The 13,973-nt window shown below is 44.9% G+C and overlaps 1 protein-coding gene across 1 annotated transcript in view; it reads left to right on the forward strand.

Moving 5' to 3' along the window:
* Positions 1-1,796: 1,796 nt before the first annotated feature.
* adgrb2 (adhesion G protein-coupled receptor B2) overlaps positions 1,797-13,973 on the forward strand; it is a 311,424-nt gene continuing 299,247 nt past the window's right edge. The window contains exon 1 of the mRNA XM_080787040.1: positions 1,797-1,934. The gene's annotated coding sequence lies outside the window, so the exon portion shown is untranslated. The remainder of the gene's footprint in view (positions 1,935-13,973) is intronic.

The following is a 13,973-nucleotide window of genomic DNA, read 5'->3' on the forward strand; positions in this document are numbered from 1 at the left end:
ACTCCCTCTGGTGTTGTGGGTGTGGACTTCGTTTACATTAAGGAAGTATTTAGACAGGTACATGGGTATCTTGGTGGTGTATCTAATCTTGTGGACCAGACCCATTGCAAGATGCTGTACTCTGTCGTCGACCCTAAGCCATCCCAGCCTGTCAAAGTGGGCAGGGGTGAGGTGGGTTCGGGGGGTGAGGCCAAGTAGGAGCCTGACCAGTTTGTTTTGGGAGGTCTGGAGCCTTGTTTTAAGGGCCTTTGAGGTGCTGTGGTACCAGGAGGTGGATGCATAGTCAAAGAAACCTTGTACAAGGGCTCCTGTTAAGGTCTTCAAGGTGTTTTTGTCGACCAGTGAGGAGATCCTGTAGAGGAATCTTGTTCTTTGATTGACTTTTTTGATTACGTTGGTGGCCATCTTATCACCGGAAAGATTGGCCTCCAGGATGGAACCTAGGTAGGTAATTTGATCCTTCCGTGTGATAATATCATCACCAACTCTAACCAAGAAGCCATCTGCCTTTTTGAGATTACTATTTGATCCGAAGAGAATGGATTCAGTTGTTGCAATCAGTCTGTCAATTCAGCTGGTGAACGCAGCTGAATTCAAGATCTTTAATTGTAGTTTCATTTTGGTGTAACTGTGTGGCAGCAGGCCAGCATGGACACATTGGCAGTGGCACACGAGACACAACGGTATACTTAAACGAAACACACCCACAATTAGGCTAATTATGTTTCAGCTGCGTTCGCCTGTCGAATACCTAGCCATTTATCATGTAGGCGGCAGGGGCGGGCAGCTAAGGTATATATTTTTCGATAACAATTAAATTTAGGGCATATATATTGCAAGACTGACTATCTGAGGCTGACGCTCACCACAGAACACGGCTATTAAGTAAAACAATTGTGGCGAATTGCTATTTTCTCAAGCATGTGTGTGTGTGTGTGTGTGTGTGTGTGTGTGCGCGCGCTTGCGCGTACACTGCACACAGTGCACTGACTGCACACTTGCTTGCTGTATTTGGAAACTGCGCTTGCTGACGTCAGACGTTGTGAACGCGCCTCAGTCACGGCTCCACGGCGGAGAGAAACGAGGAGCGGAGCGGGAGCGCGCATTCCCTGTCCGCCGCGCTGAAGCGACTGCAGGGAGCCCAGATGCCCGTCTGTGAGCCGCTGCCTGCCTGTGGATATCGCAAATGCCAGAGCTGGCGAGAGAGAGGAAGAGAGAGAGAGAGCCGCTGTCGACACTCGACAGAGACAGACGCACAACACAACACACTCCGGACGGTAGAACAAACAGACGACAGGAGAGGGGAGAGCGGACGCCGGGACGGGAGTGAGAATTGTTTTTTTTGTTATCCCTTTTTCCCCCCCATCTCTCTCCGCTTCAGATGAAGAGCTACGGAGGAGGAGGACTTGGACACCTTTATCCCACTCATCCACTGCAGCGCTGCTTGTGAGCGCCTTCGCTCGTCGGCTTGGAATACAGTGTACTTGTATGTGTATAATAAACCATGGAGATACGACGTGGATTTACCAAGGAGCACTTCGGCAGTTTGTGAACAAAACTGGACGTCACTCACGACCGTTTCCCCCTTTTCGTTTTTTTATTTTATTTATTTATTTATAATTTTTTCATTGCGGTTCTATTTTATGTTTGGCCCCCCTTTTTTCGTTGGCTATATGGCTGTTTAATGATTTCATGTCGTTGCCCCCTCCTCCCCTTCCCCCTTGTTTCTCATATTTTATTTTTGGTCCATTTCGGAGGCGCTGAAGTGGAATGCCTCGTAGAGAAGATTTGTGGGGAGAAGATTCCGCGTAGCGAGGGTGAATGATAGTCCCTCTCCATCTGAGACGTGCCATGGATGGGAAACTTAATTTGCATCTAAGAAGCCGGTCTGGGAATTACCATCGCATCAAATAACTACTGCTAACAACGATCAGGTAATCTCACTTTATTAAGTTTATTAATACATTTTACATCACTGTGAAAATGGGCACAGAAACCTTATACGCAGCGCTGCCGTCTGTTGTAGCCTAAGCCTATTTTTGCGCCAAGCTTTAGCCCCGGATCTGAAAGCTTTGCCAGGCTTTCGGGGTTTTGATCGTGATAGCACTGTGAACGAGGAGCCACGATGAATACTGCACGACTTTTATTTGACGAGGCCTATAGGAGGTGATTGAAATGAATTGGTTGGTTGAAATGGTCTCTCCGGTTGGCCGATGCCGGGAGAGTAATAAGAACCTCTATCTGCAGTCAGTCAGCCGCGGGGACATGTCTTAGTAAATAGTAATGACTCCAGAGCCGTGAACCCGAACCCAAGTGGACCCGGAGAATCCCAATTGTATACAGTAGCAACCGAAAATGCACTGGACCTGCACTGCCATATAGCCTATTAGCTAAATATCGGATGGAAAATCGGTACTACTCGCTTTCAGAGCCTATACTCTGAAAGCTGACAGCGAGAAGAGCTGAGAGATGGTTGTGAGGTGCTCATGGTTGCCTCTCAAGCCGCTGGCAGACCTATACTGTAACTTTGCGCAGTGGCCAAAGCGCCCCCCCACCCCCCCGCGCAACGCGCGCACGCACACACACACACACACACACACACACACACACACACACACACACACACACACACACACACACACACACACACACACACACACACACTGTATAGGCTACGTGCGCGACACGTAGCCTATACAGTCGCCCTCCATACAAACAGAATAGCTATAGCCTATTCTATTTTCAATCTCATATCCATTAAGTATAGCGTAACGAGGCTTGGAGGCTATATATTATAGAGGCTATAGTTGGATTTAGTTTCGAGTTCAGCCTCACATTCCCCTCTCATTATATCCTGTATAGGCTAGGCCTATACTATTCTAACCACCCGGGAACTTTATTCAATTCAGCGGCAGTTTCTAAAGACAAGATAGGCTAATCTCAGCCAGGGGGAGGTTATCATGTCGGCTAGTGTCTGGAACAGCTTTATAGACCGACACCGTATATATTCCCTCTCAGCCGTGCCGTGCGCACTATAGCCTATGCGCCTGAGTGAGTGAGCGCATTCTCCTGCGGAATGCTAACGAGTCACGGGTGTATAATGCACTGTGTCGTGTGTGTGTGTGTGTGTGTGTGTGTGTGTGTGTGTGTGTGTGCGTGTGCGCGCACGCGGGCGGGGCATAGGCTAATATTGCACCTTACAGCACGCACGCAGCTCTTTCAAAGCCGTGGACACGATCGCTCATTTTAACGTCCGATTTTTACGCGCGCCCGTCCGCAGCGAGATAAAACGTCTCTGCCGCAGTGCCGCTTATTATTATTATCACCCCCCCCCCCACACACACACACACACACACACACATTCCTCCGAGCATTGATTTATTATATGTAGAATGAGTTGATCGGTGTCTGCCGCCGCGTCCAAGAAGCGGTCCCCAGATGCCTTGCTTCGCCTCGCCTCCCCAGTAGTAGCAAGCAGGTGGCTGTCGTGATGCTGAGCGGGGATGACAGGCGGGACACGCGGCAACAGGAGCGCAGTCAGAGAACAGCCTCCAAGCTCTCCCTCCTCTTTGCCATTTCCCTCTCCTCTCCTTCCCGCCCATCTGTTGAGCGTGCAGCGTCTGCCTTATCTTCTCGCAGTATGCACATCAAAACCAATTCCCATCGCCAGTGTCGAATCCCTGCAATAATGGAATGTAACACATGCAGAGGCATCCTATATATTGTATTCCTACAGAGCCATCTGTGGCATGTTTATAGTTCTTACGTCTGTGCAAAGACGAATTGACGATCACAGCCAGCCCTATAAAGATTATTATGTCCATGCATGTATAGGTTGTCCTTATAGTGCCCCTCTGCTTTGAATGGAAAAGAACAAATGTCCAATTCAGACATGCACAGCCTCCACCTGGGTGTTTTGTGGCTTTCAGTGGGGATCCATTACATGTAGGCGTTCATATAATGGGACTGGGGTGAGTGTGATGCAGATTTCTAACCGATAATGACAATAAATGTGATGCTTCACAAAGTTCACAGAATGCATTAATGAGAGAGAGAGAGAGAGAGAGAGAGAGAGAGAGAAAGTCAAGAGAGCTGGGGGAGGAGAGAGAGAGAGAGAGGAAAAGGAAAATGACAAGATGGGAGATCAGAGAGACACAAAATGAGAGAGGTGGGGTATAATGACTGTGCCATCATGGGATTATCATTTGAGCAGCTGTTGGAGTTCCAACACAGATGATGTTGTGACACATATCAGCCGGAGATATATGGAAACTGCCCTGATCTGTGGCACTTTTATAGGGCTTGCGAATGTGTGTCATCACGGCGGATACTAACAGCATAGTTATCTGCTCATATGCTTGCACTAACACTGGGATGTTGTGTGTGTGACTCTCACATGCATGCGCACACAGATGTGAACGTGTGTGTGTGTGTGTGTGTGTGTGTGTGTGTGTGTGTGTGTGTGTGCGTGCATGTGTACGTGCGCATGCTGGAAGTGCGTGTTTGTGTATGGTTACCATGTGTGTCTGCATGCTTTCGTGTTGCCATGTGCATGAGTGCACATTATTTTGTGCATGTGCACGCTTGCCGGCACACATGCACAAGATGTTATTGTATTGTATGGACCAGAGGCCAGGGAACAGCTTGGTCTTCCCTGGATCAGTGCACCCTGGCTGGGTCATTGTTCCTCTGACAAGCCCCATGGCTCTGTCACTAACCCTTGGAGAAGCAGGCTCCATCCAAGCCACACTCTGCTCCCCCTGGGGCCCACCTGACCTGAGCATCAGGTTTAGTGTTTAGGGTCAACCCGCCTTCCTACCTCCTGCTAGATGGCATCCTTCCCATTTCTCAACATTCCTATACCATTTCCGTCACAGTCAAATCCTTATTGTTAATTTGTTAAATTGAAGAGGGTATACATTCTCATAGTTATAGAACTTAAATAAAAGGCATATTCAGTGATTTCACTTAATTCAAATATCACTTCTTCTTGGTTTTGTTGTGATAATCCTCCCTACTATAGAGTGTGCTGATCATAATTTATAAGGAGTTCCTCCCTGTCCCCAGTTAACCCCTGGGGGTCAAAAAACCTTAGGTTTCGTTTTTGGCTAGGTGGCCCAGCCTACATCCAATCAGGATAGAGAGGGGCCTTCCACCAATCATGATCGAGCAGGGGTGGGCCTTGGTGTGTGTGTGCTGTTGGCCTGTCGCGTGTCCCCCCACTGTATTGTGTGCATGTGCACATCTTGTTACTGGGACAGACCGGGAGGTTTTCCAAATCACTGAATGCTCCTTTAAAATGGTCAATTTTGTTCCTAATTATCAATACTTTATCCTGGACCCCACTTTGAGATCTATAGAGCTGAATTCTGAATTCTGAATGAATTCTGAATTCTGAATTCTGAATGTGATGATAAAAGTTAAGAGCACATCACCACTTCCACAACATACAGCAGATGATAAATCCACAATATAGCCCTTAGTTATTATGTCATAGTAGTCCATCTTTGTGTACTATATAGTGTAAGTATGTGTGTGTGGGTTTCATGTGTGTTTGCTCAGATGAATTTGAGCATGTGTGACTCTGTCTATTCACTTATATCTGTACAGTTGGCACCTGTTTATGATGTGTGTGCATGTGCACGATAAGGCTTTATTCCTTCCCATGTGCAAATGTGGTTGTTGAGAGCAGCCAGAGGCACAATAAAGACGGCTAAATGAGCTCTACGTTATATAAAATAAAGTATAGCTCGTTGTGTGTGCCTGTGGGTGTAGCTGTAGTGTTTCAGTCCGTTTAATCCCTGTGTCCTTTCCCCTGTACTGCACCAAGTCACAATCGGTGGGTGAGTGGTCATATTTGATTAAGCGTGCCGACTGTATACTGATAGCTGAATGCCCTGTGAGGCAGAGTCTGATGTTTTAATTTAGACTAGGCATGAGTGTGCGTGCGTGCGTGCGTGCGTGCGTGTGTGCGTGCGTGTGTCCTGGGGGGGCGGGGGCTGAGCCTGGCCAAGTGCTACACACTGACAAACAGGCTTAAGATCTTCATTGCCACTTGGAGAAGCTCCACTGTCAGCCCTTCACACATCAACCTCTGCCCGACCCCCGCCACACTAAGCCAGAGATAGAACGAGTGACGGGTGGGAGAGAGACGGGTAGGGAGATAGATATAAATGGGCAGGCGAGAGCAAACGACGGAAAACGGGCAGATGTTTAAGGTCAGGGAGACGCTAGGTCAAATGATTGAAGACGCCGGCATGTTGGAGAGGGAGAGGAGTTTTCAAAGTGCATTATTCACTCTTCTCTTCCTCTCCTGCATGTGCATATTTGCTTATTCTTTTCCACCCTAAAACGTATTATTATATAAGGAGGAAAGTGTACAGTATTTGTTAATGTATTATGTGGACACAGTGCCTGATGGGTGATCCACCTGAACTGAAGCCACACCCACAGCTGTTGTTGTATGCTAAAGGGGGAGGGGTTAGGGGAGGGGATAAATACAAAGTGAAGACATCATTGCACATAGCAACCACGCCAAGCTGGGGTGTAATGAAGTATACTGTCACCTCGTAGACATGAAAAACTGGATAAAATACAAAAATCACGGCACTCCATCTTTAAGACTGTGAGCCTCCTACTTGCATTGCCATGCTCCATTTGGAGTCACAGATGCCTCTGTCGTGGCGCCCCGGGCGACTGTGTCAATATTTGTAGTCGGCGTCCTAGTGTAGGCTATTTGGTGCCCTGTGAGCGTGACTAGTCCTGGGTGAGTCTGAGGATGTGAAGAAGTTTACAGGAAATAAAACCCAAGCCTGAGCAAACAGGAATAGATAGCAAGCTGGGCTTTTGTTAGAAGTGGATCGGGAGTGAGAGTAGTTCAACTTAAATTTGCATCTTGGATAAATATCGATCACGCTGTATAGGGGGACAAGCAAAAGCTAATTTAATTTCTTTGGGCTAATAATAACCATTTTATAACCAGAAAGAACTCGGAGCTTCTGTCTGCCACTGACTGTGCATATTTGTGGTTATTACTTTCCCATATACTTGTGACAGCCCGTGAGAGTGCATTGTGAGTTTGTGTGCAGCGCGGTTTGTTTGGTATATCTGACGGCGTCCCCACAGTAATATTTGCCTTTTATGTAATGTTTTTCATTATGTGGCCCTTGGAGAGCGAGACAGAGCAGGTGCTGACAGATTGTATTGATTCAGAGCATCTAAAGCCGCTGCTTCATAGTGTAGTACAGGAGGGCCCATGAGGATAGTCCAACCTGACACATTTTCATGATGGCTTTTTCACCATGCAGGCAAATGTGGCTTTTTCAGTCCACCCCTGCACCCAGAAAGTGAATGCTATAGTCTGTGTCTCTCTCTCTCTCTCTCTCTCTCTCATGGGAGCCTAACTTATACTCTATGAGTACTTGAGTAGTGGAGGACAAAAAGAGACTCACATGCGTGCAATTTAAAATAAATAAGTACTAATTCAGGTGTCTTAGATTTCACATTGGCCACATTGAGCACCTCCAGCCATATTCAGTTGAGCCAGGACAGCTCACGAATGGATAGAATATGTGTTTATTGAATTTAAAATGAGCAATATATGTATTACCGTTTGGCGATGAATTGGATCTGCTTTTACGTCTGATAAAGCACATCAGTCCCAACCAAAGGGACTCTCAATCCCCCCATATAGTATACAGCAGATCCAACACAACAGGTGGTAGCTGGGGTGGTGGCGGGTGAGCAGCAGTGTCTGAGCAAGACGGCAGTGGTGAGAACAGCAGCAGCAGCAGCAGCATGACGGCAGAAAGCAAGCATGCAGGAATGATCACTGATCAGTGCAAACATCCAGATGAAATAGAGCAGTCTGAGAATGAAATGAGTGTGTGATTGGATGAGTGGATGCAGACATGGAGTTGAGCTGGCGGCCCAATGGACGGCCGCCAGCAACTGTTTCCTGGCTGAACTTGACGCTCATTTCTGTTCATAACCCACCATTTATTTTGGGCACAGGCCGGGCTGTAATCTCATCACAGACACACAGACTGTAATTTTAGCAGTCCAGTCAGTATGGATAATAATTCCTCGGTCGTCGTTAAGTAGGCATGTAAACAGTGTTGTTTTTGGCAGCAATTTTCTATTTTAGTTTTAGTCATAGTCTCTTGAATAGTTTTCATTTAGTTTCAGTCACATCTTAGTCTAATTTTAGTCGACTAAATATCATGATTTCAGTCGATTAAATATCATGATTTCAGTCGACTAAATCTACAGTTGATTTAGTCGACTAAAATGTATTTTGGCGGGCCTTGATGCCGTCCACAACGCGTTGACACGTTGAGCTTGTAGATTCTGCTATTGTCAGCATGCAACCAAGTGTAAAATGACTTATACTGAACCTCTTGTCCACTAGTCCCTTCCTAACATAGTTAGTCTAGTTTTTATTTGTTAACAAAATCGACAGTGTATTTAGGCATAGTTTTAGTCATCATGGCTTAGTCGTTATTTCGTTTTTATGTAGTTTTTGTCAGTGAAAAAAGGTAGTCGACGAACATTTTTTGTCATAGTATTAGTCGACGAAATCAACACTGCATGTAAATCTATAGCTGTCATTCTTCACTTTGTATGTTTTTGGCTTCTTTGTTGCTGTCAAACTAGAGACAGAGTTGTGACCCAAAGCGGGGTGTTATGGGCTGTAGTTCCGCATTCCTTTCTGATAATGGGAGTCTATCATAGAGTTAAACTAGGGAGCGGACTGCCCCGCCCCAGCTATTTATTTCAATGGAAGTTGCTCCGTGGAGCTTGAAGCACCAACATTTGGTGGCCAAAAAAAGTTCTAACCTCCATGAACGTGCTTGAATCGATTCATGAACGAACGCTCTGTGTTAAACACCAGCTGTGTGCTCTTTTGCTCATGCATGTACTTTGCCCACCTGCACTTCCAGCTTTGGCGGGTTCCCAGGCGCCCACAACTCCCTCTCTCTCTGGGGGTCTGGTGGCTTAAAAATGCTGTCCGTCCCTCTCTACCGTCAGGGCTAGAACACACACTCACTGCAGTGGCTCCCACAGATCATATTAACCCCATACAATGCTTGCTCTTCTTAACAAAACAAAAATACTCCCAATCAATGAAATTTTAAGCTACCATGAATTTCACTCATCAATCATGTTTTTTTAAACAAAATATAACGCATCATAATGTTTTAATACTACAGATAGCATGAGCATCATATTTATTTATAACACCACATTTTTAACTGTGTTCAAATAACTGCACTCCGTGAATTGCACTGGCTCCCAGTCAAATTCAGAATTGACTTTAAAATACATCACATACAAAGCCTTCAACAACCGCACAGGCGCACACTTAAAACCCACCTTTTCAGACTTGCTTTTCCTACATAATTCCCCTCCCCCCACTGTGTCTGCCTACCTTAGTTTCTAGTTTTTAACCTTTTAACTTTATAACTAGTTTTTTTTCTAATAAAACTTTTTATTTTGTTCTGTAAAGCGACTTTGGGTACCTTGAAAAGCGCTATAAATTGTAATATAATAAACATACAGGAACGTAATGATGAGATATAGGCCCAATTGTTACAAAAAAACCCAATGATTGAATTTGTTAACATGAGTTACCAATAATTTCCCATTGGTTTAAACAAAAATATTAGAGCATACCTACACTTACACTTACCTCGACACTTACTTACACTTACCTCGACAGTGGGTGCAGGGCCAATAAGGCAATTATGGAAGGAGGTATAGGGCCCGCACACCATTCGTTTGATAAATAATTACTTTATTGACTAACAAATGACAACGTTTCGATCTTGACAGATCGCCTACCTCCTTAAACAAAATATAATACATCATAGTTTTTGAGGGGCATACCTATGCCCAACTTTGTGTGTTTGTGTGTATCAAATTTGAGATGATTTGATTGGCCAGCTTTGTGTGCTTGGGTGTACCAAATTTGAGATTGCACACAAGTGCATGTGATGTTTAATATTTGTATGCCTTTTTAATGACCTTTCTTAATGTTTCTGTCTGTCATACAGCACGAGCTGTTTGGTGCCTTCCACGTGACACACAAACACATTTAGCATCTCAGCCATTTAATCATGACTCAGCTTTTAGATATACTGTGTGTTTGCGTGTGCGTGTGTGCGTGCGTGCGCGTGCGCGCGACCACCATGGACTGTGTATGAATGCATGTGTGGCTGTGCATTGAGTGTATTGCCTCCTCTTTGTTTTTTCCAAATACATTTGTTAGCTAATGATCGATGGGTTCAGGGAGGTAGAGGCCCACCAGATAATTTCCCCCAGGATTATTATTTTTCCCACCATAATAACTACTGACCATTATAATTAGCTAGAACTACACTAACAGCTGACCATTTGGTATCCAGGAATACAGAACGTAAGTGTATGAGCATATAAGGCCTTGTAACTTTAGTGTTGTGCAGATAATTCTCAGTCAGAGAGTATATACAACAAAATTAATGATTGGAAATTACATCTTACATTACATTACCAACCCTACTTTGAATAGTAGAAACATTGTAATTATTGTAATACTTTTATTGTATGGCCATTGGCCACACATCGGAGAACCAGCTGTTTTCTAGCAATCATTTTCCTGAATTTAAATGCAAGTCCATAATTTGTGTGAACGAATCTTGTGTAATGAGGAGGTCCTCTAAAGGGATCTGGTCATGCCTGTTTTCGTCAGGCTTAGTCATCAGTGTAGGTTCTTCTTCGTCTTTCGTGTATCGTTGTCCAGTTCAGTGTCACAAAGCCATGCTCCTGTCTCTGGTCCCATTTGGAAGAAGACAGCCTCTGAAGGAGGTCTGTATGTGTGTGAGGAGTGTATGTTCACTAATTATGCTAAGGACGTGTATACACGGACGTGTATAGGCGTATTTAGTTTAGTTTTTATTTTTTTGTTTGTTTTTTGGTTGGCCTTTCCTTCTTCAGCGTACTCCTTGTGTTTCGTGCATGCGCACTACAGTTCACTTCCTTGTTTACGGCTTGATTAGAATGGCTCATAAAGCTAGGGCGATCTCCATGGTTTTGACCAAAAGAGCAATCTTCTGTTTTTATTTCTGACTTCAGGAGGCATCTCATTTGGAATATAAACGCTTCTAGAGAGACAATGTGATTTTTCTGGTCTTTCAATATTACATTTAATTGTTTGCTAATTTCTCAGAGCAAATCAAGTATACCAGTAGACCTAATTAAGCCAGCAACATTGGTGGTGAAAGATGTAAGTCGAACATTCTTGCTTCAATGTACGATTGAGTGTCTAAATGTCAAGCCAACAAAGATATACTCTATCCTTAATCCCAAATGATTTAGCTGAGAGGGACAATGTGAGATGTACGTATCCCAAACAAAACATGTCTCTCTCTCTCTCTCTAAACAGTGATTTCTGTCTTCTTTGTGAACATTTAAATCTTTCTTAGACAGAGAGAACGTAGAAATCGAGGTCACGAAACAATGTTAGGAATTTCTCCTGAATAAGGGATTTTCTTCTGTTCCTCCACTGCCTGTTGCTATAAATAATAATGTGCCGTGTTCAAATTCAATACACACAGAAGAATAAAGTTTGGGGAACAAAATGAGCTTGTAATGCATAATAATCTTCTCTGATGCCACTGCCTGTGTGATAGATTGGGCATGTTCAAATAGTGACCCTGTGCAGACTGTGTGAGTGACTACTGATTGCTGTGTGTGAGGATACTATACACTGGCTGGAGCTCTAGCTGTGTATGCTTTCTATGCATTGATGCGGGGTAACATTTGCCTAAGTAATGTGCAATTGTGCGGTACATTTAGTATTTCAATTTTGTAATAAACCTCTAGCCTACTCCAGTATATTTCAGAGGCAAATATTGTATGGCTACTTGTTAATCCACTACAATTATTCGACTTTAGTTACTAGTTACTTTGCAGATTCACAACATTCATTAAGCACTTTGGTACTGTAATATTTATCTGCCAATAGGGTTGTACTTTCACTAGAGTCAAATCGGATTACGTGCAGGCATGTGTTTGTGGGGGTATAAGTGTAGTAGTGGGCCGGTGGAATTCCCACCCAGAGGGATAAATGGTTAGTCAAAGTCATACGATTTGTCACACACGTTACCGCAGTGCAATGTGTTCTCTGCATTTGACCCATCTCTTGGAGCGGTGAGCCGCAGCCAAGGAGCGGTGAGCTGCAGCCATGCCGCGCTCGGGAATCATTTGATTAGTTGATTTAACCCCCCAATCCAATCCATTGATGCTGAGTGCCTAGCAGGGAGGCATTGGGTCCCATTTTTACACTCTTTGGTATGACCTGGCCGGGGATCAAACCCCTGACAAAGGGGACACTCTAACCACAAGGCCACTGTCTAGTGGTTATCAGTTCTGATTTCAGATGTACAGTATCAATTTGCCAACTGCAGAGTTGCCATGGAGACAATTGGCTGAGTCTCACTGTCCATTGTTGCATAGCATCACTGAGTCTGTACAAGGCCTAAAGGTGTGTGTGTGTGTGTGTGTGTGTGTGTGTGTGTGTGTGTGTGTGTGTGTGTGTGTGTGTGTGTGTGTGTGTGTGTGTGTGTGTGTGTGTGTGTGTGTGCGTTGACTGACAGAGAGTGAGACGGAGTGGGTGAGGCAGCTTGAGACTGACTGTGGTCCACTGGCTGTACTGTAATTGCTTTAGACGGCACACAGAAAGTTGAATGCAAATTTGGCAATCCGTAGTGGTTAAGACTCTATTGCTGAAGTAATTACAGGCACGGTTAAACAGAGTCACATACCACAGAGAGAGAGAGAGAAACACACAGAGATAGGAGAGGGTGGGGGAGAGGGGAGGGGCGTGTAAGGTGAGTGGGGAGAATCAAATCAAAATGTTGACAGGAACCGTAACACGGCAGTGCCTTGCATGAAGGCACACAGAGAGACGGTGCTGTGTTGGAGGAGGCCTGTGGTCCCTGCACAGATGCGGTGGGTAATTTATGGTCTCCCCACTAAAGCGTGTGACCAGGGGCTGTGTCATCATGCATTCCCCCTGTGCCACCTTCATAACAATTAGACAGCCAGATGAAATGAGGCTGTCACAAGGGCTGCCTATGTAATTAAGCAAGGGGCGAGAGGCCACCAAGCTCCTATGAAATACCGTGCCTGTGCATGCTGTGAACACACACACACACACACACACACACACACACACACACACACACACACACACACACACACACACACATACGGCTGCTAATGTATGGTACTGTAACACACACTACACATTGGGTCCGGAAGAAGAAGTATGTCCAAGTGCCCTTCATATTGGTGGCTGGTGGCTTAGGTTTCATGATGTTTGGTCTCTGCACGCTAACAGTCCCCCGGAGTGTGCTCAGATGATATGAAGGTGAGGTGGTTTGTAGTAAAGACGGGCAATAAATGGCAGAATTGAATTGTTTGTTGGCTGATAAATGGCCACGGCCCACGGGCTACTGTATGTTAAAGGCTTCGTGACCAAGGCACATGTGGCTGAATGTACCAGTGCTCACTGGAAACCCTCGTAAACTGAGATGCTAATTGAAACACAGCTTAATGGCACACACAGCTCAAATAAGGCATGATTTATACCTGTTTGCAAGATGGTAAAGCTGTTTGCATTCCTGTCTAATAAAGTATTGAATACATCAATCAATCAAAGCAAATCGACAACCTCTCATGGTGTGCTGCGCCTGCGACACATTGTGAGCTTGCAGATTGACTATTTTCACGTCACAAAATAATGTATAAAATAAACAAAAAAAGAGAGAGAGAGAAAAGAAGGGCTCACTATGCAACTAACTCAAACCTTTGGGAAGGTTGAGGTTTTCAAAACATTGTGACCATATTGCACAAAGTTGGGAAGTGCCACTTTAGATGCTTTCATCATTGATACAAAACAACGCTGTTTCTCCCATTGCTATGGCAGCAAG

This window comes from Protomyctophum bolini (assembly GCF_963924005.1).
Source record: "Protomyctophum bolini genome assembly, chromosome: 17".
Classification (NCBI taxonomy): domain Eukaryota; kingdom Metazoa; phylum Chordata; class Actinopteri; order Myctophiformes; family Myctophidae; genus Protomyctophum; species Protomyctophum bolini.